Source organism: Rutidosis leptorrhynchoides, chromosome 3 (assembly GCF_046630445.1).
Source record: "Rutidosis leptorrhynchoides isolate AG116_Rl617_1_P2 chromosome 3, CSIRO_AGI_Rlap_v1, whole genome shotgun sequence".
Classification (NCBI taxonomy): Eukaryota; Viridiplantae; Streptophyta; class Magnoliopsida; order Asterales; family Asteraceae; genus Rutidosis; species Rutidosis leptorrhynchoides.
The window spans coordinates 424,492,594-424,520,519 of record NC_092335.1 but is presented as its reverse complement, the minus strand read 5'-3'; positions in this window follow the sequence as shown (position 1 = coordinate 424,520,519).

Genomic DNA, 27,926 nt, shown 5'->3' with positions numbered 1-27,926 from the left:
AAACCCCGTGATTAGGGTTTTGTCCGTGTGTCAGAAGATCTCCGCGAGTCGCGGCAAATAAAGAGTAAAACCCCGCAAGTCGCGGGGTTCAGGAATTCTGTTGACAGGTAGTACTTTTTACGCGTTTTTCTTTTTTTTTTTTTTTTTATTTTTATTTATTTTTCTGTTTTCTGTTTTTAATTTAAATAAACGATTTTCAATAAAATTTATATTTTTATAAATTAAAATAAAGATAAAGAAACTTATAAAACTTAAATATTTAACAAAATCCTAAAAATACTTATATTTTTGTTTTTCTTTTTATATTTTTGAATAATTAAAACGTAATTTTTACAAAAACGACTTTTAATAAAAGTAAATAAAATCTTTTTTTTTTTTTTTTTTTTATTAGCGTTGCGCTTCCGGCTTTTAAGATATTCCCCGGCAGCGGCGCCAAAAATACTTGATGTTTCGCGAGGTGTATATAAAATAGTTATTAATTTTAGCAGGAAATACTATTAAATACGATACAATTTTACACAAGATATTTATTTATTTATAGAATGGATATACTTAAACCTTGCTACAACACTTATAGGCAGTGTACCTAATCGTACAGTAGTGTAGTTTTTAGTAAGTCCGGTTCGTTCCACAGGGAGATCTTTAAGCAAAGCTCAACGCTATATTAGTTTACTTTTATAAAAATACAAATATAAGTAATATTATTATTATAAAGGGGGGTTTTTTACCGTTTAATGACCGGTTTGTCGATTTTAAAACTTTAGTCGCAGTTAAAACCTAATGTAAAATATAAAATACAAGACTTAAATTAAAGCGTAAAGTAAATAACGATAATGAAATTGCGAATAATAAAAATGCGATAAAATTAAATTGCGATAATTAAAAGTACGATAAATAAAAGTGCGATTAAATAAAATAACAATAAATAAAAGTGCGATAATTAGAAGTGCAATTAAATATAAAATAAAGGAAATTAAATATGAAATAAAAGAATTATGCTTATTTAAACTTCCGTAATCATGATGTTTGACGTGTTGATTTTAGTTTTATGCCCATGGGTTAATTGTCCTTTGTCCTGGATTATTCAATATGTCCGTCTGGTTTTTGTCCATAACAGTCCATCAGTCATAAATATAAATTGCAAGTGTCCTTGTCAAATTATTATTATACCCGAAGATAAATATTCCAACTAATTGGGGATTCGAATTGTAACAAGGTTTTAATACTTTGTTTAATGAATACACCAGGTTATCGACTGCGTGTAAACCAAGGTTTTACTACTTTGTTAACAATTACACCAATTACCCTTGAATGTAATTTCACCCCTGTTTTAATTATTCTAGTGGCTATTAATCCATTCCCGTGTCCGGTTAAATGAACGATTATTCGTACATATAAATACCCCGCCCATCGTGTCCGATCGAGTGTATATGGTAATTTATAGGGACGCCCAATTGTAAATCTTTATATTAACATTAACAAACTTTCATTTAGTTAAACAAATATAAAGCCCATTAATAGCCCATAGCCTAGTTTCCACAAGTGTCGTTCTTTTGTCCAAACCCCAATTATGGTACAAAGCCCAATTACCCAATTTTAGTAATTAGCCCAACATCATGATTACTTCGTTTTAAACAAGCATAATAATAACTTAGCTACGAGACATTAATATAAAAAGGTTGAACATAACTTACAATGATTAAAAATAGCGTAGCGTTACACGGACAGAATTTCGACTTACACCCTTACAACATTCGCTAACATACCCTTATTATTAGAATTATAATTAAAATTAAAATATAAATTATAAATATAAATATATTACTTCGTATGAAGAGAAAAAAAAAATGATATTTTTTGATCAGAATTCGGGTTGGTTTTATAGCCAGGTTTGATTTTTGGGGCTCCGCGACTCGCGGCAAAAAGGCCTTCAAACTCCGCGAGTCGCGGAGAGGTATTTTCAATTTACACCCTTGGAGTTTCCTGCTGCCGACGGTTTTAAATATATATATATAATATATATATAATTAATATAATTAATTATATATTATATTATATTTATATATATAGTTAACTTGTAATTTTTAGTCCGTTGCGTCGAGCGTTAAGAGTTGACTCTGGTCCCGGTTCCGGTTTTTCGAACGTCCTCGCGTACAATTTAATATCTTGTACTTTGCGTTTTGAATCTTGTACTCTTGTGATTTCGAGACGTTTCTTATCAATAATTGGAATCTTTTTGATTGTCTTTTGTTCTTTTGAGCTTTTTGGTCGTTTGCGTCTTCAAATCGTCGAATCTGTCTTTTGTCTTCACCTTTTATTATTTAAACGAATATCACTTGTAAATAGAACAATTGCAACTAAAAGCTTGTCTTTCTTGAGGAATAATGCTATGAAATATATGTTCGTTTTTAGCATTATCAACTTTTAATAATTCCTTAGTCCGTAGTTAGCAGTCCGATGTTAGTAATTCAATTTTAATGGTTCATATTTAGTTGTTTAATAAACCCCCAATGAAATAAATAAAACCCCCATCGTGTATGTATTGGTCGAGATTAATCTTGACCCACGGTACCGGTGTTGTCAAATGACGTGTTGCGTACATAAAGTACCGACGTTGTCAAATGACGTGTTGCGTACAATCATGGGATCTTATGATTAATCTTCTCGTATTGTTTACGGGTGATCCTGAACCATATAAAATTAAATTATGAGTACATATATATAAAATATCATGTTATTTTAAAAAGATGTGATTTATTTAATTTTTTTCCAATTAATCACGTAGCTAAACTAGTCTTGGATAACCAATTTTGTTTTAGTCGTAGTTTCTTCGTTACAACTCCGTTTTTGTTGATTCAACTTGCCATCTCCTTAGATCGAGTCCCTCTTTAAGACTATAAACTGCAAATACCTTAGTTTGTATTCGAAATCACAGGTCATAGGTGAAACTTTGGAGAAACTTATGAAGTTAATCATTTTTGTTACAAAAAAAAATATCATTTAATGACCATTTTTCTAAAAATACTTATACTTTGAATTAAATCATGAAATTTTTATGTGTTATCATATTCATAGTAAAAATCATTTTTCCAGAAAATAAACCTCCAATTCAAAGTTTAAGATGGTTTTTAATTATCCAACCCAAAACAGTCCCCGGTTGCACTCCGACGTCATAAAAACAGTTTTTTAAGGTATTCTTTGAAAAACCAAGTTATACCTTGTTAAATTAGCATATATTTAAGTTATATTACAGGTCTTGAAGTATTTTAAAAGTTAAGTTAGAAGGATCTATTTAGTTTGCAAACAAGTTTGAAATCATTCAAACTATGTTTTTGTTGTTAAAATTGTATACCATACAATAAGATAGCTATATATATATGAATCGAATAAGGTTATGAACAAAGTTACTACCTCAAGTTACTTGGACAAGATTGCTGTAAAAGAGGAGTAAAAACCTAGAACCAAAAGAGTGATGAAATTGGATGAAAGATTGGAAGCAACTTAAGACATAAACTTGAATTGAAAGTTGTATTTTTGTAGTGTTTTTGTTGATCTTTTTATGGTGGTGTTTAAGGTGATTCTTGAGAGGATTTTTGCTGGAGTTCTTAGAGAGAAATGAGGCTAGTAAGTGTGTGTGTTTAGCTAGAGAAATGATGTTCCAAAAATTGAAAATGGATGCATGTATTTATGGTGGTGTAAAAGGTGTATAAATTTGTAATTTTGTGAAAAGATCTTTTAATCATGTGAAATTGTCATACTAAATAACAAAAGTAGTTACCTTATACATAAGGCATGAACAAGGGCTGGTTGGTGGTGATTTGATGTGTATATACCAATAGTAAATACGTATAGAAGCTAGGTATGATACGAGTACATATACTCTAGATATACGTATAGAAATCTTGTGAAAAATGGAATGAGGATTCAAATATAGCTATCTTTTGTGAATATACTTATATTGTTTTATGTATTTAAGTCTTTAAAAGTGATTAAATACATTATATATACGATATATGTATAAACATTATAGGTCGTAAGTATTTATGTCAAATAACGTTACGTATAGTTATCGTTTTGAAAGCTTAAGTTAGTAGTTTCAAAATATACTTATAACTTATTGTTATTAATACAAAATGAGATATTTAAACATCCTTAAATCATGTTAAATATGTATATATACATATATATACACAAACATATAATTAACATATATTGTATAGTTCGTGATATCATCGGTCAAACTAGACGGTTAAACGTTATGTAAAACTCTTTTAAAAATCATAAATCTCAACAATTTAGATTACTTATCATGTTGGTAAGTTTTAATTTATGTAAATATTAATCTTATAAGTGTAAAACGATCGGAAAAATCCGGGTCGTTACAGTACCCACCCGTTAAAGAAATTTCGTCCCGAAATTTGGTAGAGGTTGTCATAAATAACAATAGGAATGTTTTCATGACGAATATGAGGTATTAATAGAGTTTTATCATTATTGGAAGATATGGATAAAATGATTCGGTCATGTGAAGCGCACGAGTGAAGCTATCACAAAAGAATGAAATGAGTGAATATAGAATTGTTTTAACCGATGTCGAGATTAGGATTGATTTCCAGAATTTAAGGGATTTAAAGAAAATCTTATGTAATAAGATTTGGTTCTTCGATGATTTAGAAAACAGGATCTCCTTTGATTTAATGCGATAATCTGTTTCGATTTCTTTGTCGGATATTTCACTATAAATCCACCTCCTTCCCTTTCTTACTTCCATACCTCACATCTCTTACTCTTCCTCCTCTAATTCATACCTTAAGGTATCCTTTAAAATGCTTCATCCCGTTCTGATTTTTGTTATACTTCTAACTTTCATATCTTTCATTCTTCTCTTTCATCTACCGCTAGAAGAATCTATTCACTTTTATGATTTTCTTGGAATTATAATGTTTCTAATTCTCCCGTGTCTTTACGTCACCATACGTATTGATACACACGGTTTGTAGTTTCTGGGTGGTTATTGGGTTTGATATCTTTCCTTATATTTCGATGCTCCTGCTTCTGTTTTCCATAATCATTGTCATCCATAGTTAATACTCTCTCCTATTTGCTGTAATCTATACCCCAATTTCTATTTTGGGACTTTGTCCCTTCGTTTCTTCTTCCCGTCCTTGAGTCAAGCGATCAATAGTTCGAAATTCGTAGGTATAAAATTCGGAATGAACATAGCTAATGCTCTAAGAAAGGAATGGTAATGGCACGATTTTGATTTGTCAAATTACCAGAATATCCAGGAAAATAGAACTATCAAGATGATTTGTTCTTAATATGTTTCGGAATTGGATAGAATGTAAAAGTCGTGTAACATGGCACATGATGACGGTACTGTGAATCATCATATTCCATTAGAAACTTAACATGACTTACTGTAATATAATGAAGTTGATCAAGTTTCATTATATTATACTAGTTCATGCATCAGTTCCCAACACTGCTTCAGAACATTCCTATTTTAAACTTGAAGGATTTAGAAACTAACACAGTTTCCTTTATATTGTAACGCAGATATTACAGAGAGATAAATGATTTCAGATAAGGATAGTGGTGAAAATATCTTCAGAAATATTGAGGATATTTATAATGAAAGATATGATAATATCTTGGAATTTCTAATGTCGAAGGATGATGATGAAGATTGACCCGTAAGGGTTTAGATTCAGAAGCAAGGTGTTTGCTACAGAATCGTCATAATTCTTTATGTACAAGTTTAGTCCTTGTAACTTGTTCAGAGTCTCCTTCATGGTTTGTTCAATCTGGTTTTCAGTACCAATTTTCTATCGAGCGTTCCTAACACTTCCTTCTTTTATCATCAACATTTGGTCATTAAGACCTTCTACAACATGCTGCTTCGTCAGTATTTTCAAAGTTATCGGATCTGGGTCATTGGTTATCAAACCAAGATGGTTTGAGGAGAATTGTATTTTTAGATGATTAAACGCTGATGGTAATATGATGGAATATAAAAGGTTCTCCGGTAACGATGGCGAAAGAACAACGTATATATATATATCGAGATTGTAATAAGAGTAGTCTTACTGAGATATCGAAGTGGAGCTGTGACAAAATTAGTTAATTGAAAAGGAATCGCGTTATTGTTTTTGCTAATGGATGATAAGGAATTCGATGCGGATACGTTTTAACTATAACTTCGAGTTCAAAAATTTTTAGGTGCATAACTGTATGCATAAATCTTTATTCCGTAGACGAGGTGCGGCTGGTTGAACTTCTCGATCGAGATGTTTTCAAGAATCATGAAAAGTTGTGAATGCGAATTGTAATCGTCAAGATACAAATGAGGTTTAAAATAGAATCAAGTGGCAAACTTGAAGGATTGTTTAGTTTCATATGTAATAATCATCATTTTAACTCATTTTTAATTGTCCAAAGTTAGCAGTCCAATAGTCCGATTGTCCAATGGTTCAATAAATTCATATATGAACTAAATATATAATATTCGAATTACTTAATACGTATCGTGACCCGTGTACTGGTCTCGGTGTCGATCACAACTCAAAGTATATATATATTTTGGAATCAACTCCGACCCTGTATAGCCAACTCCCACCTTCCCATATAGAGTGTCTATGGTTGTTCCGAAATATATATATAGATGGATCAATATGATAAGTCGAAACCTTGTATACGTGTCCCGTTATTTAAAATGCGTAAAATAAATAAATATATATCATGACCCATTATACAACGTGTTGTCTCAGAATTAATCCGACGTGTTGTTGTACATGTGTCCCGACGGTATGTAAAGTACATAAATTAAAATTGCAAGAATGTAAATTGCGATAAATTAAATATTAATCAGTTAGCTGGGAACAGTTAGCCGGAACAGTTAGCGTGTAATCCTATCACAATTTCAATTAATTAATTCATCTGTTTCTAACAATTTTTATTTTGCCAATGTTTCTTCATTATGCCACTTGTTGGATTCGGATAGGTAAAAATCCAAATATGAAATTTAAATGGAAATGGTTAATCTGGGGTGAACGGATACGTATATCGGTAATTGTAAGTAGGATAATAAATGATCGTTGAATCAGATTCGAAGAATGTACAGTGTAACTTGTTAATGTGAATTCTAAATATTCCTTGGGTACTACCCACCCGTTAAAATATTTTCATCATTAACAGTTTGTACGAATGAAATTTTTAATTACAATCTTTATGAAAATATATTTGCATATATATTTTCTTCGGAGGTAACTATGAATTTAATGAGTCAATAAAATATTCAACTCATTTGATTTATCGTTATTACTAGATTACATAATCTCCAAAACATTAGAGATTACATAATCGTCATGTCGAACGAAGAACGATACGTAAAGAAGAGGTAATCGGTGTAGAATGATATGTAGAACAAAGATCATATTCGATGTTCAGATGATGATGTTGAGGTACGTGGTGCGGATGTGATTGTTGGTGGTGGTAATGATACGGTTGGTGTTGATGCTGATGATGTCGTTGACGTCGATGATGCTACTGGTACTGAAGATTGCGAGGTTAATGTTGTTAACGGTACTGGTTATGCTGCTGGTGCTGCTGCTGGTGTTTGTAACCTTCGCACCGTGTTCTCCAAAGCCGTCACACGAGCGCGAAGTTCGTTAATTTCTGCTAGTACACCAGGATGATTGGCGGTTGGAGTGAGCGAATGAACAAGATCCGAAATATGGGATAGGATATAATCGTGACGAGATACTCGAGAAATGAGAGAGAAAATGGTTTCTCGAACAGGTTCGCCGGTAAGTGCTTCAGGTTCATCGCCAATGGGGCAATTCGGTGGGTGAAAGGGATCACCTTCTTCTTGTCTCCAATAATTTAGTATACTACGAACCCATCCCCAATTCATCCAGAATAGATGATGAGAAATTGGTTGATCCATTCCAGTGACGCTGCCTTCGGAGCCCGAATGGAAATCCATATCAGCGTAGCTGTCGGAGTCGGAGGAATTCGAACTGGACGCGGAGTTCATCTTGTACAGTCGGGGAAATGAATTTTTGGTTTGGAATAGATTATAGGAGTTGGGTTTGGTATTCTTCAATACATAATTTACATATGTATTTATAATACTCAAAATCCCGTGAATTACGGAGAATCTTTGAAATTCGTCAGGCAATGTCTATAGCAACAGATACGTTAGGATACGAATTTTGTCTATACACTATCGATGCACCAAATGCAGTAAGACGTGTCTAGACTTAAGAATACTAAGCAAGCAATTCTTAAGGATGATAAGCAGATGATTTTCGACTAGATATGATAAGCAAAACTTTTGACATGTAGACACGGTCAAAGTCTAGACTCACTTAATGTATCCTAACAACTACTAGTTAGACACACTAATGCAAGGCCTGGTTCGCTAAGACCAACGCTCTGATACCAACTGAAAGGATCCGAAACTAATCATCCGGACGTTGTCCATATTGATTACAAACGAATTACAATAGTTGATAACATTGCGAGGTACTTGCCCTCTATATGATACATCTTACAAACGTTGCATTTATTCTTAAAAGGCAATCTATAGTTACATCCAGAATTGACATATTCGCCTGACATTTCATAATATTCAAATGACCTAAACCGCCATTTACTTAATAATAGTCTCTATGAACTTCAATGACTCGAATGCAACGCCTTATGATATAAGTCCTTAATGGCCTCAAGTAGTATCCTTAGTACGAGCTAATGCACAGCGGAAGACTTAATTCATACCTGAGAATAACATGTTTTTAAAATGTCAACATAAAGTTGGTGAGATATAGGTTTAATGCCGGCAGCAATATATATATATAGACCACAAGATTTCATATATAAACATTTTCATAAAAATATTCTAAGTGGTTGAGCACTTGGTAACCATACTTAACATTCAATCACGTCGCATATTCCCTTTAATATGAAATCTTACTACACCATACCAAGTGTAGTCACAAAATGAAGTACTGTGCAACCGTTGAATACTGGTCGTCCAGTCCGGTTGGGGTTGTCAGGCCCGATAGATCTATCAACAGGATTCGCGTTTACAATACCGCTGTAAATATTAGTTACCAAGCTACAGGGAAGTATGCCAGTGGTACAACTCAACGTAGAATATATTTTTCAGTTACTTGTGTCCATATCGTAAAACATAAAATACATGTATTCTCATCCCGAAATATTTAGAGTTTAAAAGTGGGACTATATACTCACTGTTGTCTTGAAGATATGTAATTTCGACTCGGTCTCCGATTGATATCACGAACCTATCCATATATAATATATCAATATATTTTCATTTTAAACAATCGTCACATATATATATATATATATATATACTTATAATACTTTTAATACTTTTAATAATTCCTTAGTCCGTAGTTAGCAGTCCGATGTTAGTAATTCAATTTTAATGGTTCATATTTAGTTGTTTAATAAACCCCCAATGAAATAAATAAAACCCCCATCGTATATGTATTGGTCGAGATTAATCTTGACCCACGGTACCGGTGTTGTCAAATGACGTGTTGCGTACATAAAGTACCGGCGTTGTCAAATGACGTGTTGCGTACAATCATGGGATCTTATGATTAATCTTCTCGTATTGTTTACGGGTGATCCTGAACCATATAAAATTAAATTATGAGTACATATATATAAAATATAATGTTATTTTAAAAAGATGTGATTTATTTAATTTTTTTCCAATTAATCACGTAGCTAAACTAGTCTTGGATAACCAATTTTGTTTTAGTCGTAGTTTCTTCGTTACAACTCCGTTTTTGTTGATTCAACTTGCCATCTCCTTAGATCGAGTCCCTCTTTAAGACTATGAACTTCAAATACCTTAGTTTGTATTCGAAATCACAGGTCATAGGTGAAACTTTGGTGAAACTTATGAAGTTAATCATTTTTGTTACAAAAAAAATATCATTTAATGACCATTTTTCTAAAAATACTTATACTTTGAATTAAATCATGAAATTTTTATGTGTTATCATATTCATAGTAAAAATCATTTTTCCAGAAAATAAACCTCCAATTCAAAGTTTAAGATGGTTTTTAATTATCCAACCCAAAACAGTCCCCGGTTGCACTCCGACGTCATAAAAACAGTTTTTTAAGGTATTCTTTGAAAAACCAAGTTATACCTTGTTAAATTAGCATATATTTAAGTTATATTACAGGTCTTGAAGTATTTTAAAAGTTAAGTTAGAAGGATCTATTTAGTTTGCAAACAAGTTTGAAATCATTCAAACTATGTTTTTGTTGTTAAAATTGTATACCATACAATAAGATAGCTATATATATATGAATCGAATAAGGTTATGAACAAAGTTACTACCTCAAGTTACTTGGACAAGATTGCTGTAAAAGAGGAGTAAAAACCTAGAACCAAAAGAGTGATGAAATTGGATGAAAGATTGGAAGCAACTTAAGACATAAACTTGAATTGAAAGTTGTATTTTTGTAGTGTTTTTGTTGATCTTTTTATGGTGGTGTTTAAGGTGATTCTTGAGAGGATTTTTGCTGGAGTTCTTAGAGAGACATGAGGCTAGTAAGTGTGTGTGTTTAGCTAGAGAAATGATGTTCCAAAAATTGAAAATGGATGCATGTATTTATGGTGGTGTAAAAGGTGTATAAATTTGTAATTTTGTGAAAAGATCTTTTAATCATGTGAAATTGTCATACTAAATAACAAAAGTAGTTACCTTATACATAAGGCATGAACAAGGGCTGGTTGGTGGTGATTTGATGTGTATATACCAATAGTAAATACGTATAGAAGCTAGGTATGATACGAGTACATATACTCTAGATATACGTATAGAAATCTTGTGAAAAATGGAATGAGGATTCAAATATAGCTATCTTTTGTGAATATACTTATATTGTTTTATGTATTTAAGTCTTTAAAAGTGATTAAATACATTATATATACGATATATGTATAAACATTATAGGTCGTAAGTATTTATGTCAAATAACGTTACGTATAGTTATCGTTTTGAAAGCTTAAGTTAGTAGTTTCAAAATATACTTATAACTTATTGTTATTAATACAAAATGAGATATTTAAACATCCTTAAATCATGTTAAATATGTATATATACATATATATACACAAACGTATAATTAACATATATTGTATAGTTCGTGATATCATCGGTCAAACTAGACGGTTAAACGTTATGTAAAACTCTTTTCAAAATCATAAATCTCAACAATTTAGATTGCTTATCATGTTGGTAAGTTTTAATTTATGTAAATATTAATCTTATAAGTGTAAAACGATCGGAAAAATCCGGGTCGTTACAAAAATATCGATCGAATGCGTTGCCTTTTATAGGCCCCATTTCAGTTTTGGTGTGCTCCGCGATCTCGAAGGGTTTCTCCTTCACATCTCCGCGATCGCGGAGTAGTGGATTACAGCTCATCCAAGTTTGGCTCCTAGCTTGCCGACGGATTTTTTAATAAATAAATATAATATATATATATAATTTTAATAATTATTTATATATTATATTATATTTATATGCATAGTTGACTTGTAATTTTTGCTCCGTTGCGTCGTGCATTGAAAGTTGACTTAGGTCCCGGTTCCGGATTTTCGAACGTCCTTGCGTACAATTTAATATCTTGTACTTTTCGTTTTGTAACTTGTACTTTTGTCATTTCTAGACGCTTCTCATCAATAAATTGAACCTCTTGGATCGTACTTTGTACTTTTGAGCTTTTTGGTCGTTTGCGTCTTTAAATCGTCGAATCTGCCTTTTGTCTTCACCTTTTAATATTTAAACGAATATCACTTGTAAATAGAACAATTGCAACTAAAAGCTTGTCTTTCTTGAGGAATAATGCTATGAATTATGTGTTCGTTTATAGCATTATCAAATATTCCCACACTTGAGCGTTGCTTGTCCTCAAGCAATATAGTCTTGAAATAAAAATACTAGAATCACTTCTTTATTCTTCACACTTTATACATCAGTGATTTCTATACGGCGGTATGAACAATGATAGTAACGTTGTGGTTTACAGTCCCACATGACTATGAAAATTTAGATCCTTAAGTAAATTGGATCTTTATGAAAACATTTGATCTTTTTGAAAATTTAATCTAGCTTTTACCCTAGATAAGTTTTCCGGAATAACCCTTCACCGGTGTTTGCAAATTGTTTTTGTGGGTTTGGTGGGTTTCAGATTTGAAAATTTTAGCTCAAAATTTGCGGTTTTGTGTCACCCACTTGCTAACCTTGTATTGGGAAAGCAACACGTCCAGTATACTTGCTCTGTATATTACCTTTCGGTAAACTACAGTCCGGTTGTAAAGGAAAGCGTTGAACAAGCAACTGTTAAGGCAATGTCCCATGACATGCTTTTAATTATGGTCTATAACGTGTCGGATGCAATTACTATCCTTTGTAGGAGCAATAGTAAAGCTCACCCTTATGGTTTTTCGGTCTGGCACAAGGTCCTGTCTTTGACCATGCTATGCAACCACCGTTCTTAAGGTTGACACCCGATTTGGTTCAGGTGACCTAATGAATTCCAGGTGAATTCCTAGGATTTTACGTTCAATGGTAATGAACGCAATGAAAATGGGTTTTTAGAAAATAAATCGGTTTGTAATTTGATCAAAATATTTTCTCGTTCAAGCTCGAGTTTAGATATCATCGAATTCCATGAGTTTGTAATTCTCAATCTTTAAGGTCAATCTCAAGGATCGAGTAATATCAGTCTTGAAAGCTGATTTTTGATCTTTAAGGAGATTATCCTTTCTGGGGATCTGATTCATTAGTCTTATCAAGCTAATTTGCACGGTGCCCCCATTGTACGAGACAGATCCTCTCATGGTTAGGATAAGTCTGACCATTTGGTGACCCTGTTTGATGCTGAGGTCCATGGATTTCCTGCTGATTTTAGAGATGACTTTTCTAGATTTTTCGTCAACCTACAGCTGGTCTGGACGACAACTTCATGACCTAAATCAAGAAGCGCGTGTCTTTTTCAGAAGACTTTACTTCCTTTTAATGATGTAATTGATCCATCGTGTAGATCCATCTTTCTTTCAAATATATTACAATTTACCGGGTAAAACATTTAATTTTTTTCAAAACAAAAGTATCTTCAATTATTTGTACAAAAATATGTGATATATGTTTTAAATAACTTGGTAAATTTTCTCACACTTGGCTTTTATTTTCTTTTATTTTCCTTTTTATTGTCCTCTATTCCATTTTAAATGAATTATAACATTTTGGGTTGTTTCTCAATTTATGTCCTTTCCGAGGTAACAATAATTTCGGTGTTAACACCTAGTTTTATCGTTCATAAATATGTATAAACATGATTTTGAATTCATTTATTTGAAAATTTTAAAAATTTTTACTAGAATTGGGTAGTCAGTATATAAGACTAGGGCTGTTCTTTATTATCAGAGAGCACTAGATTCTAATACAACTACTGCGTTACTAGTATTTTTAATGGTAACCAAGTGTAAATTTTTTTTTTTAAAAAATCCGAAAAAATTTAACCCCTTCCCACACTTAAGATCTTGCAATGCCCTCATTTGCAAGAAATCAGTAACAACTTAAATTATTGAGGGTGATTAGCGTAGAAAAATGATTAAATTTTACCAAAGTTTCCAAACATATTGGCGTTTGTTTGTTGAATGATAAATGGTGCACATCATTTGTTCATTCCGTTTGTTGTTTCATCACATTTATTTTGCATCTTGTCGTTAAAATTAGTAGCTTTTGCTGAACTTAATGCCAGTCTTTGAAAATGCATTGTTTTACCCTGTTGTGTACATAAGATAAACTGCAAACATATATACATATTTTTGAAGTTTGGTATATTACCCCACAGTCAAAAATTATTAAAATATAATAATAAAAGTTAGAAAATTATAAAAACTAATACAATACCAACATAAGTATTAAATATAGCAACATTACAAATAAATAATATAAACAAGACTAAGTAAACTAGGGTTGATTCTGAAACCAGTAGAGGTTCCATGGTTCATTGTATCTATCTTGATATGCTTGAAATGGGTCATAGGTAGGAAAAGGTGGTCTCGTGTCCTCTGTCCACGGAGAAAAATGGACTGGCTCAGTAGGAATGTAGGTCCTACCTTGGGAGGCTAAATAGGCTTTGATATATTCTTGATGATATTGCCAAGCCTGATACTCTTGTTGCATAGCCCGTTGGTATTCAGTTTGGGACATTATTCTTTGTATATCGGTCATTTGGTTTCCTCCTCCCACATTACCTTGTTGTTGACCTCTTTCTACCTGTGGATGATTCCCTTGATATGGAAGTGCAACATTATTTCTTTTCAACAAAACCTTTGCACCAGCATATACCTGCATATCAATCCGATCACGAGGAATGAGTACTTGTACTAACTCCCTTCCCCGAGTAATATCCACACCGAGGTACTCGGCAATTAAAGTCACAAAAATACCACCTCCTATAATACTATTGTTTCGCATTCCCTTTATCATATCCGACAAATAATAGCCCACACAATAAGGAATATTTACAAAGCTCTGTGGGTCTCTAATACACACCAGATAAAATAAATTATCTTCAGTCACTTTATCTTTATTTCTACCCCTTTGTGTAATAGAGTTGGAAATGAATCTATGGATTACCCTAAGCTCAGCTCTATGTATATCAGTATAAGAATAATGACCTCCACGAAAACGATTATGGCTAGTCATTATACTCCACAACTCATTCTTATCAAAATCATAATCAACCCTTCTACCATTACTTATCAACTGTCTACAATCATTAGTTAATAATTCTTCAGCCGTATAAATACACAAAGCTTCAGCCATATCTAATAAAGACATACGGTGCATCACACCTCCTAATAGAAATCTAATAAAACTTCTATCCGTTAAACTAGTTACTTCATCATTTAGTTCAATAGTACTTACTAACTCAACGCACCATTCCTTATACACAGGTCTACGTATAGTGAATAGATTAATCCAATCATTGAAAGTAGAATTAACATACCTTTGTGTAAGTAATTCTCTTATTGGCTCGGCCAATCCCACTGTTTCTAATGATGCCCAATCTATCACCCTGGACACTTCAACATCTTTGGGATAAAGAATGCTCAAGTTCCTCTGATATTTTGGATAGTCAATCCAAAATCTGTCAAATCGTAAGTTAGGGTGTAGATTTGCTTCAACTGATCGCGACAATGAAATTAAAGGATGCGGTTGATTCTGTTTGTATTGTTCACTGAGATCTTGATCCTCGTCACTTTCATTATAAGTATTCAAATTTTGTGGCGCGGATGAAGATTCACCTCGTTCATTCTGCTAAACACATTAAACAAAAAGGAATTGTGCATCAAAAAATGCATTGGAATTATCAAAATAACTATTAAAAATAACTAACATGACATGTTTAATCCATATTAAACTCATGCTCATTTTCATATTTTTAACAATTCTACACTTTTTCAAATAAGCATATATGAAAATGTTTACCAAGTTTATAAGCATTCTACTCAAATAACATATCAAAATAATCATTACTAGCAATTAAACAAGTTTCAAATGGCTTTTATATCAAATTAATCAAGTTCATGAATTTTAGACTTAAAAAGTCCACTTTAATTCTCAAAAATCATGTTTAGGATCAAAGTATTGATCATTTAGCTACTTAAACATGTTACACTACTTAATTTAGAAATAATTCATGACAAAAATCGGCCATAACATGTTTATATCAAAAAGCCCCAAATTGCTCAAGAACACAAACCCTAGATTCCTAAAAATTTTGAAGTTTTTGGCTTCAAATCATGTTAAATAGCATCAATCTAGGTTATACATGCATAATATATCAACAATTTAACACTAATTACACTAAAAATTAACAAAAATCAAATAATAAAAAAAATAGCTCAAGAACACAAAAAAAAAAAAAAAAATTCTATTTAAGAGTGTTAGGGGGGTAGAAATTACCATTCTTCTTGAAAGAGATCTATGTAGGAATCTCCACATCAATTTTTAGCAACAAATTTGATGAAAAACGGTGCAAAATGGCGATTTTGGGGTGCTTTTTTCGTGGATTTTTCGCAGAAATATGTGGTGTGTGTGTATGAAACTGGTCTGTCGACCAGTTTATGCTTTCTGGGATTTTTAATCTCCGCGATCTCGAAGGGGGACACCCTCCTGGCTCCGCGATCTCGAAACACCTTTTTTTTTATTAATAAAACCTTTAACTTTTAAAATAGAAATTACATAATTTAAAAATTTTGTTTTTCTTGTTATTTAGGACGAGGTCGTTTCGGATCGTTGTCCTAGTCCGTCCCTCGACAAAATTTTAAAATTTGTCGTTTTTAAGCGCTGTTTTAGAAGCAAAGATTTTTGGGTTTTTTAATTTTTTTGGCATACTTTAAATTAATAAGATTAAAAATGATGATAACAAAATTTCTCGTCCCGCCCTCGGGTAAAGCAATTTCGGCTAAATGACCTAGTCTTCAACTCACGACGAATTTTAGAAATCATATTTTTAACTTAATGAAATAAAGTAAATTTTTGTTTTTAACTTCACACAAACTTAAATTTAAAATGCATAAAACTAAAAATTCATATTAATATTATTAATATTTATATATTTTAGTTTTACAAACTCATATTAAAAATATTAGTTTTTAAAATATTCACAAACTTAAACATATTGATTTAAAAATATTTACAATATTAATTTAATATTTTAAAAACAAGGTAAAAATAAAATTAAAAATCTTTTTGGTCTTTTATCCCACTTTAATCAATCAAATATTATCAAAAATATACGCCCCTCTTTTCGGTAAAGTAATTTCGGCTATATTACCTAGTTTTACTCCTGACGAATTTCTGAAATATTTTGGGTTGATTGATTAAAGATATTTATACCTTAAGAATAAACGGTAAATTTCGCAGTGATGTAATAAATTTTTGTATGATATTAATAATTTCGGTCGCAAAACCTAATTTTATTGAATACCAATTTAATACTTTATAGCGAACAATTTAGCGTTTATTATCAAAAGGTTAAAAACAATAAAAAATAAAAATAAAAATTGAAAACTGTACAAACTTACCTGTGAAATAGAATTCTTAGTGACCTGCTTTAGCCCACTCATAAGATAGTCGGACTAATTGGTTTTCTATAGCTACATAGGCGTAACCTCGAGCATTTAATGTTTTTTCTTCGAAACATATGAACGGTCCGTCTCTGCATAAAGTAACAAATTCGGTATTGGAATATGTCTGATTCGTCGAGCATTTTCCTTCGTGTGACCATTTTCCGCATTTGTGACATCTTTCAAGGTGTCGTGCTCTTCTTTTCGCTGCGGATTTTGATTTTCCTTTACCAAATTGTAACTTATTATTTTCGTTTCTGGATTCTTTTCTTACTCCGTCCAATTTACCTCTGATTAATGATACTATTTCAGTTGGAAGGTTGTCATTATTACGTTTAGTGATCAAAGCGTGTAGCATTAGACCATGGTTTAGTTCACAGGAAGTCTTCATCTCGTAAAACCTAAAATAAAAATAAAAATTCAGAATGGGGGGAGAAGACTAGTACTTTAGGGTCTGCTAGGGAAAGACTATTCGGGTTCTATTCTTGGAAACTACACGAAAATAGAAAATCTAACTCTAACAGAAATACATATTACCCTAAAAAGATTCGATTCTCCCCACACTTAGTTGAAATTGTGATTAACGTTATTTTCAATTGGATCATCAAAAACTTGTATATCTCTGACTTTTACTTCAATCCATTTGTTGATTTCCTACGAAACTTTAATAAATTCAACTAACATCGCCTTTTCTTTTGGCGATAAATTGGATATTAATCGGTTACATAACTTAAAGTTTCCCTTAATCTTAGCATCGTGAATCCGTTTATAAAGTTTCTTCGTTGAACTGTTAAAAACGGGTTCATCTAATTTCTTATCATCAACGGGGTTCTTTGTGATCGGATCATCATTAAGTGTTTCTTCATCTTCCCCATACTTATGCGTTTTTATTGGTCTAACAGTTTTGGTTGGTGGAGATCTAAACTTTCGGTTCACAAAGGTGATCGATTTATCATCATCCCTAAGTGTCATTCTACCTTCTCTTACATCAATGAATGCCTCGGTGGTTGCTAAAAATGGGCGACCTAAAATTAGAGGAATATCAAGGTTTTCCTCCATATTAATCACTATGAAGTTTGCAACAAAGGTCAAACTTCCCACGTTAACAAGTAAATTATTTGCTATTCCAACCGGGTGTTTAATGGTTAGGTCAAATGATTGAACACCTATTTTGGTTGGTTTTAATTTACCCATACCTAATCTTTTGTATAAGGAAAGAGGCATAATATTTGCACTTGCTCCTAAATCTGCGAGTCCATTATATACAGCACCATCATTAAGCAAGCAAGAAATGATAAATTCACCCGGGTCTCCTGCTTTAGTAAGTCAAGTTGGTTTGTAAACCTTTTTCGAGTGTTCTTTTCTTGGTTCTTTCACTTCTATTTGAACTTCTTGTTCACATTTTTCTTCATTTCTTGGAATGGGAGGTTTGTATAAGAATTCTTCTTCATCACTCCAATTTGAATCCTCCCTATTTTCCAATTTTGATTTTTCATATGTTGTTGATAACATATTTATGTTTTCATTTTGAAGGTTTTCTTGGGTGGTGAAATTATGATTGATTTCATTGTCAACTTCCATCGGACCATGTATGTAATGTTTAACTCTGTGACCATTAACTTTAAATTCAATCCCATTTGAATTTATTAACTCTACTGTTCCGTATGGGAAAACTCTTTTGACTATAAATGGTCCAGACCATCTTGATTTCAATTTTCCAGGAAATAGCTTGAATCGTGAATTGAAAAGAAGAACTCTGTCTCCTTCTTTAAATTCTTTTGAACTTCTGATTCTTTTATCATGCCATTTCTTCGTTCTTTCCTTATAGATTAACGAATTTTCGTATGCTTCATGTCTTAATTCTTCTAATTCGTTTAGTTGACTTAATCGTAGACGTCCGGCTTCATGTAAATCAAGATAACATGTCTTCAAAGCCCAAAATGCTTTGTGTTCAATTTCTACTGGAAGATGACATGCTTTTCTGTAAACGAGTTTAAAAGGTGTGGTTCTAATTGGAGTTTTGTAGGCTGTTCTAAAAGTCCAGAGTGCATCCTCCAATTTAATGGACCATTCCTTCGGATTAGATCCTACGGTTTTCTCTAGAATACGTTTTAAAGCTCGGTTGGTATTTTCAACTTGTCCACTTGTTTGTGGACGATATGCAGTGGAGATATTATGAGTTACTCCATATCTTTTGAGAACTTTCTCAAGTTGATTATTACAGAAATGAGTACCCCGATCACTTATTAAAGCTTTCGGTGTGCCAAACCTTGCAAAAAGACGTTTTAAAAAATTGACTAAACTCGTGCATCGTTAGTTGGGAGAGCTTGTGCTTTCGCCTATTTAGATACATAATCAATGGCAACGAGAATGTAGAGATTATTATGAGATTTTGGAAATGGACCCATAAAGTCAATACCCCAAATGTCAAATACTTCACATACTTGAATGACATTTTGTGGCATTTCATCACGTTGACTTATTTTTCCGGCCCTTTGACAAGCATCACAGGATTTGCAAAGAAGGTGTGCGTCTTTGAAAATTGTAAGCCAATAGAATCCAGCATCGTAAACTTTTCTTGCTGTTAGTTGAGGCCCATAATGCCCTCCTGTTGGTCCTGTGTGACAATGGTTTATGATTTGACTAGCTTCATCTCCGAATACACATCGGCGTATTATTCCATCGGGACAACTTTTAAACAAATGTGGATCTTCCCAGAAATAGTGTTTTATATCACTAAAGAATTTCTTTCGTTTTTGGTACGACAATCATTTTTCAAGGAATCCACATACTAAGTAGTTTGCATAGTCTGCAAACCATGGAATTTTATTATAATCTATCTTCAATAGATATTCATCAGGAAAGTTGTCTTGTATGGCCGATTCATTTAGAACTTCTAATTCGGGATTTTCAAGACGAGAAAGATGATCAGCGGCGAGATTTTCTGCTCCCTTTTTATCTCGGATTTCAATATCGAACTCTTGTAAGAGTAAGATCCAACAGATTAATCTTGGTTTAGCATCTTGATTCGAAAATAGGTATCTAAGAGCAGAATGATCGGTATAGACCACCGTTTTTGCTAGAACGAGATATGAACGAAATTTGTCAAAAGCAAAGACAATAGCAAGAAGTTCTTTTTCAGTAGTTGTGTAGTTCATTTGTGCTCCTTGTAATGTCTTACTAGCATAATATATAGGTTGAAATCGTTTTTCAATCCTTTGTCCTAAAATGGCTCCCATTGCAAAATCACTTGCATCGCACATTAGTTCGAATGGTAGATTCCAATTTGGAGTTATCATGATCGGCGCATTAGTGAGTTTCTCTTTAAGAATATTAAAAGATTTGATGCATTCATCCGAAAAGATGAATGGAGCATCCTTTTCTAGGAGTTTATTCATAGGAGTGGCAATTTTAGAAAAATCTTTTATGAAACGTCGGTAAAAACCGGTATGCCCTAGAAAACTCCTAACTCCTCTAACATTGGTGGGATGTGGAAGTTTAGCAATTACATCTACTTTAGCTCTATCCACTTCAATTCCTTCCTTTGAAATTTTATGACCAAGAACGATGCCTTCTTTAACCATGAAATGACATTTCTCCCAATTAAGTACTAGATTTGACTGTTCGCATCTAATAAGCATTCGTTCAAGATTAACTAGACATGATTCAAATGTATCACCGAAGACTGAAAAGTCATCCATGAAAACTTCCATGCATTCTTCTATCATGTCGTGAAAAATCGCCATCATGCACCTTTGAAAGGTTGCAGGGGCGTTGCAAAGTCCAAATGGCATGCATTTGTAAGCAAAAGTACCATAAGGGCATGTGAATGTGGTTTTCTCTTGGTCCTCGGGTGCTATTGGAATTTGAAAATATCCGGAAAAACTATCAAGAAAACAATAGTAACTATTTCCGACTAATCTTTCCAACATTTGATCAATAAAAGGTAAGGGAAAGTGATATTTTCTGGTGGCGTCATTTAATTTTCTATAATCAATACAAACACGCCATCCTGTTACAGTCCTAGTAGGAATAAGCTCATTTTTCTCATTTGTGATGACAGTCATGCCACCCTTCTTAGGTACGCATTGAACTGGGCTTACCCATGGACTATCAGAAATTGGATAAATTAAACCTGCATCTAGCAGTTTAATAATTTCTTTCTTAACAACATCTTGCATATTAGGATTTAATCTTCGTTGGCGTTGCACATATGTTTTATGACCTTCTTCCATAAGGATTTTATTTGTGCAATACGAAGGGCTTATTCCTTTAATATCATGAATTTTCCATGCAATAGCTGGTTTATGAGCTTTTAGCACAGAAATGAGTTGAGATTTTTCATTTTCAGTAAGAGAAGATGATATTATTACAGGTAATTCAGATTCACCATGTAAATAAGCATATTCCAAATGGTTTGGAAGTGGCTTTAACTCTAATGTCAGTGGTTCTTCTATCGATGATTTATATCGATATCTGTCTTCTTCTTTTAGCATTTGAATTTCTTCTGTTGTTGGTTCATATCCATTAGCCATAAGTGTAGCTAACATTTCAGTTTCATCAATTGGTTCAGTTCCTTCTCCTAAAGAACATTCTCCTGTTCCTTATAATTCTGGAAATTCTTCTAACAATTCTGCATGTGATTCTATAGTTTGAATATAATAACATGTATCATCTGCAGATTGCGGTTGTTGCATGGCTCTATCAACTGAAAAGGTAACACTCTCGTCCTCTATACTTAGGGTCAGTTTCTTACCAAACACGTCTATTATTGCTTTGGCCGTGTTTAAGAATGGTCTTCCTAATATGAGAGGAACTCGAGAATCTTCTTCCATGTCTAGAATAACAAAATCTACTGGAAATACTAAAGTACCAACTTTAACTAGCATGTTCTCCATTATCCCTCTAGGATATTTTACTGATCGATCGGCTAGTTGTATGCTTATTCGTGTTGGTTTCAATTCTCCAAGGTCTAGTTTAGCGTATAATGAATATGGCATTAAATTTATACTAGCACATAAGTCTGCCAATGCTTCTATTGAACTAAGACTACCCAGAAAACATGGAATTGTGAAACTTCCTGGATCTGATAATTTTTATGGTATCTTATTCAACAGCACTGCAGAACAATTAGCATTCATAGTTGTGACAACCCGGAAATTTTTGACCAAATTTAAACTTTATCTTTAAATGATTTAACGTTTCCGACACGATAAGAAAAGTCTATGAAGTTGAATCTCAAAATTTTAGAACTGTTTCATTACATTTGACTGCTCTCGACGATTCATGAACAATTATATGTATGTGTGTATATATATATATATATATATATATACAAGTAAAAATGACTTTCCTACAGTAAAACACTATTTGCTACAGTAAAATGACTTTGCTACAGTAAAACACTATTTGCTACAGTAAAACACTATTTGCTACAGTAAAACACTATTTGCTACAGTGAAACCGTATTTTGCTACAGTGCTACAGTAAACACTATTTGTTACAGTAAACACTATTTTGCTACAGTAACACTATTTGCTACAGTTAAATAAATTCGCGACGGTTGGATTTTAGAAAATCGGGTTTCTGAAATATTATCACTTGGGATAAATTATTTGGATAATTTATATTTAATTATTTATTGGTTTAAATAATTAAGTTGTGTTATATTTTATAAAATGGTTTATGAAATAAAAGAAACTTAACAAAAGCATTATATTTGTAACAAGTTTTATATAACTTTGAATAAGTTTTATAAATTTATTATAAATATAAGTAATGGGCAGTTTTTTTGGGACTCCAAGGACTTCACCCATGCTTGTTTCTTTGATGCTTTCAATTACACAATCCCATAGGTGCATGCTATATACTTGTACCAAGGCTTGACCACTTTCTTCCAAGTGAAAACATAGATGCAATAGCTTAAAAAAAACTGCTCAAAACAGTCTCCTTTTTCTACCTGCTGGCCGTGGCCTTTTTTTGCTCAAAAGAGGAGTTCAAATTTTGGTTTTGCAAGCTTACATCTAGTGTCAATTAAATCCTAACTAATTACAAAGGTGTTGGGGTTATTGCTTGGGGTATGCAACACTTGAGGCTTCAAGTTATAAGCTAATATTCATCACATTCATCATCATTTTGAGCTGCACCAGGCTGCTGCTGTTCGAATTTTATCAAGGCAGAAAACTGGTTTTCTAGCTTAGTTAACAAGGGTTTAAAGGTTCCAAAGTATTGCCAAGATTAAGGGTGGTGTTGGAGTACAAGAGCTTAGGGTTCTATACACTTGAAGGTTCAAGTTAGGAGCTCATTTCATCATCATCTCCTTCAAACTTTCTGCTCATTTTGAAGAACCCTCAAACTTGTTTTGAGGAGGTATAAACACTATCCTTTCTTGTTAATTAGTAAGTATTATTTCACAACTTGATCCATGGGATTTACATTTAAATGGTTGAATGATTAACAAGTTCTTAAACGGCTAAACATACTCATATTAACAAGCTTCCGCAAGCTTACTAATAAATGGTTTTAAGGATATTGAAACTTGTTAAATCCCTACAATGGTATCTAGAGCCGAAGTTGTTGAAATATGCTTCGAATTGTTGTTTTAAAACCCATCAACTTTGCATTCTAAGTACATGCATGAAAGAAGAATGCAAAAATTGTTGGATTTGGGTGGGTTTATGTTTAGTGCCGAATTGGTTAGGGTCCAAAAGTGGGTTTGGGCTCTTCCATTTGGTTCATATTTGGTTGCATGTTGAAGTTCACAATCTATGCCTTGACCTTGTGTTGATTGCATGCTATATTTGGTTGATTTGTTATATTCATTTGGTTTGTAATAATAATTATTCAATGGCATGTAATAATTGTTCAATTGGTTTGTAATAATTGTTCAATTGGTTTGTAATAATTATTTCATTTGGTTATGTAATTCATTTTATATTTGGTATGTAAAATAGAATAGGTTGTAATTTCATTTTCTAGATAAAATGTATTAGGATACATATTTTGTAAAAATGAAGATACAAGGTGATGAAGACTTGAAGAACACAAGGAGCATATGGATGCAAGATTAAGTGGGAGATTTGAAATCTCCTACTTTGTATGATTAACCCTTACCCGGTGACATTTGTTTTCGGCTAAACAAATGTCCACCAAAATGGCTAGATTGTGAACATACTTATTTTGCATGTGTAGTTGTTTGTATGTTTATGGATTGTATGTTTGATTGCAACAAATTAATCACACAAATTAACAACAAACAAAACGAAAATTTAATTGGTTAAATTAGACGTATTAACGACATGCAAAACGGCAATTTAAATGGTTAAATTGAAAAAGGCAACCAAAAACCTTAATAAATGGTTATTAAGAACAAGAAAAGGATAACGTATATAAAATGGTTTATATCAAGTAATTGGCTCAATTACAAGACATGAAATTGGTTTTTCATAAGTACCATACACTAAATGCATGTTGGTGTATGGCATAAAAGTTTTCTCAAACTAGAATTAACGAAAACTTAAAATCCCTTTTACAAACAAGGTAAACAAGTTTAACGCCATCCTATTGTGTGACACTTAAAAGTATTAGGGAACTCATGATGGGATAAAGGTCACCTAACCGTTATGAGCAAACTAATATGATTAAGGTAAATTTCGCATGCTTGTGGGATAAAGGTCACCTAACCACTTGTATGTTAAATTTACAAGTCTATACAAGTAGGACAACTTGATTTGGGAATCATGAACTTAGGGTCACCGAAGCATGAGGAACAAATAGGCGTTGATGGGATAAATATGCCATGCAAAAGGATTGCATGATCCCATACTCTAGAAGTTGCAAATGGATTGCAATTGTCATTTATTGACTACCTAGCTAAATCAAATTGCGGGATAAAGGTCACCTAACCGAAATTTGGTTTACCGTTGGATTCTAGAATTTAATAATTCAATTTGATTTAAAGGGTATTGAATGTTAAATTAAAATCGATACTTAAACGAACTTTGTTAATTTTGTAGATGGCCGCCAATAACAACAACAACATTCCAAACGCACCTATTAACATGAACAACCTATCGTTAAGGTCTCTCCTCGAGAAAGACAAACTCAACCATACGAATTTTATGGATTGGTTCCGTAATTTAAGAATTGTCCTCAAACTTGAGGACAGGGAGTATGTGTTAGAGGACCCTATTCCCGACCAACCGGACGAGGAAGATGTAGAGGGCATGGCTTACTATGATAAATATTGCACCGATTCGGTACAAGTTGCTTGCCTAATGCTTGGGACTATAATACCCGAACTCCAAAAGGATTTCGAGCATCATAGTGTATATGACATGATTACGCAATTGAAGGAGATGTTCCTTCAACAAGCACGTGTCGAGCGCTTCGAAACGGTTCGAGCGCTACATGCATGTCGTATGGATGACACCCAATCCGTCTCATCTTATGTCCTAAAAATGAAAAGCCTTATTGATCGCGCTAACCGTCTTAATCTCAACATATCCAAAGAGCTAGCCACCGATCTTATCCTAAACTCCTTGTCAAAGAGGTTTGACCAATTTGTAATTAATTACAATATGAATGGAATGGATAAGACCATTGGCGAACTTCATGGCATGTTAAAGACGGCCGAAACTAGCATGGGTAAAAGGGCTTCACCCGTGCTAATGATCAATGATGGTGGGTCCAAAGGTAACAACACCTCTAAGCCAAAGGCGGCTAAGAGGAAAGGACCCGCCCATCAAGGCAAGGGAAAGGGGAGGATGGTTACCCCAACCAAAAACAAGAACAAGAAGTAAAAGGTTGCCGGACAAGCAAACCCCAAGGAAGACCCGTGCTTCGGTTGCGGTGAAATGGGTCACTGGAAACGCAATTGCCCGGTCTACCTTAAGGAGTTGAAGGAAAAGAGGGATGCGGGGCAATCCTCAGGTAACATATATATGGTATATATAGAGCTTAGTATTACTTCTTCTAATACATGGGTATTAGACACTGGATGTGGAACTCACATTTGCAATTCTTTGCAGGGGTTCAAAAGAAGTAGCAAGCAAACGGGAACATCAAGTCTCTTTATGGGTAATGGAGCCAAAGTGCAAGTGAAGGCTCAAGGAGACTTTGTATTAAAACTTCCAAGTGGTTTGGAACTTATTTTGAACAATGTTTTGTATGCACCGGATTTATGTCGAAACATTATTTCAGTTTCCCGTTTAAAACAATGTGGTTTTTATCTTAATTTTGTTAATGATGATATCCACATTTATTTAGATAATGTATTTTATTTTAAGGCTTCGCCTTCAAATGGAATTTATGAATTGGTTCATAATGATACATCATCTAGTAGCTCAATATACCATACTAGCACCAAGAAACTCAAAAGGGATTTGAGTGATTCCTACTTATGGCATTGTCGCCTTGGTCACATAAACAAGAACCGAATGCGTACACTTCAAAAGAATGGACTCTTGAAATCAAATGAGATGGATTCGTTTGATGTATGTGAATCTTGTTTACAAGGCAAAATGACTAAAGCACCTTTCAAAGGGACCTATGAAAGGGCTAAGGACTTATTGGGATTAATACATTCGGATGTATGTGGACCCTTTAAGCCCATAGCTAGGAATGGTGAAAAATACTTCGTTACTTTCATTGATGACTTCAGTCATTTTGGATATGTCTACTTGTTAAGACATAAGGACGAAACTTTTGAAGCATTCAAAGAATATCAAAACGAAGTACAAAATCAACTCAATAAGACAATCAAGGTACTTCGTACCGATAGAGGAGGTGAATACCTAAGCGATGCTTTCCAAGATCATCTTAGAAGTTGTGGGATTATCTCGCAACTTACTCCACCCGGGACACCACAACTTAATGGAGTTTCCGAAAGGAGGAACCGAACCCTAATGGATATGGTTCGATCTATGATTGCTAGAAGCTCGTTACCTCTATCATTCTGGGGTTATTGTCTATGCTCAGCGGCTCATATTTTAAATATGGCCCCAACCAAGAAAGTGGAACGAACACCTCATGAGATGTGGTTTGGAAAACCTCCATCTCTATCATACTTAAAGGTATGGGGATGTGAAGCTTACCCTAAGCGTTACGTCCCTAATAAGTTGAATGCTCGATCCACGAAGTGTATCTTCATAGGATATCCCAAGGATGATATGGGATACTATTTCTATGATCCTTCCGAGCAAAATGTATTTGTTGCTCGGAAGGCTGAATTCCTTGAAACTAAGTTCCTAATAGAAGGCAAAAGTGAAAGGAAGATAGATCTTGAAGAGGTTCAAGATCAAGTAGATGATACACAATTGGCTGACACTAGCACTCAACATGAAAATGTTGAGAGTGATCAGATGGATGATCAGAATACACAAGACGTTTGCAGATCTGGTAGGATTAGTAATCCTCCTGAGAGATATGGGTTTCTCATGGATGGTTGCTATGTGGTTGATTTGGATGAACCAATAAACTACCAAGATGCTTTATCAAGGATTGATAAAGATAAATGGCAGGAAGCCATGAACGCTAAGATGCAATCCATGTATGACAACCAAGTTTGGGAACTTGTTGCGCAACCTCCTGGCTCTAGGCTAGTTGATTGTAAATGGCTGTTCAAAATGAAAACCGACATACATGGAAACTTGGATACATATAAAGCTAGACTTGTAGCAAAAGGTTTCACTCAAACTCAAGGGGTTGACTATGATGAAAC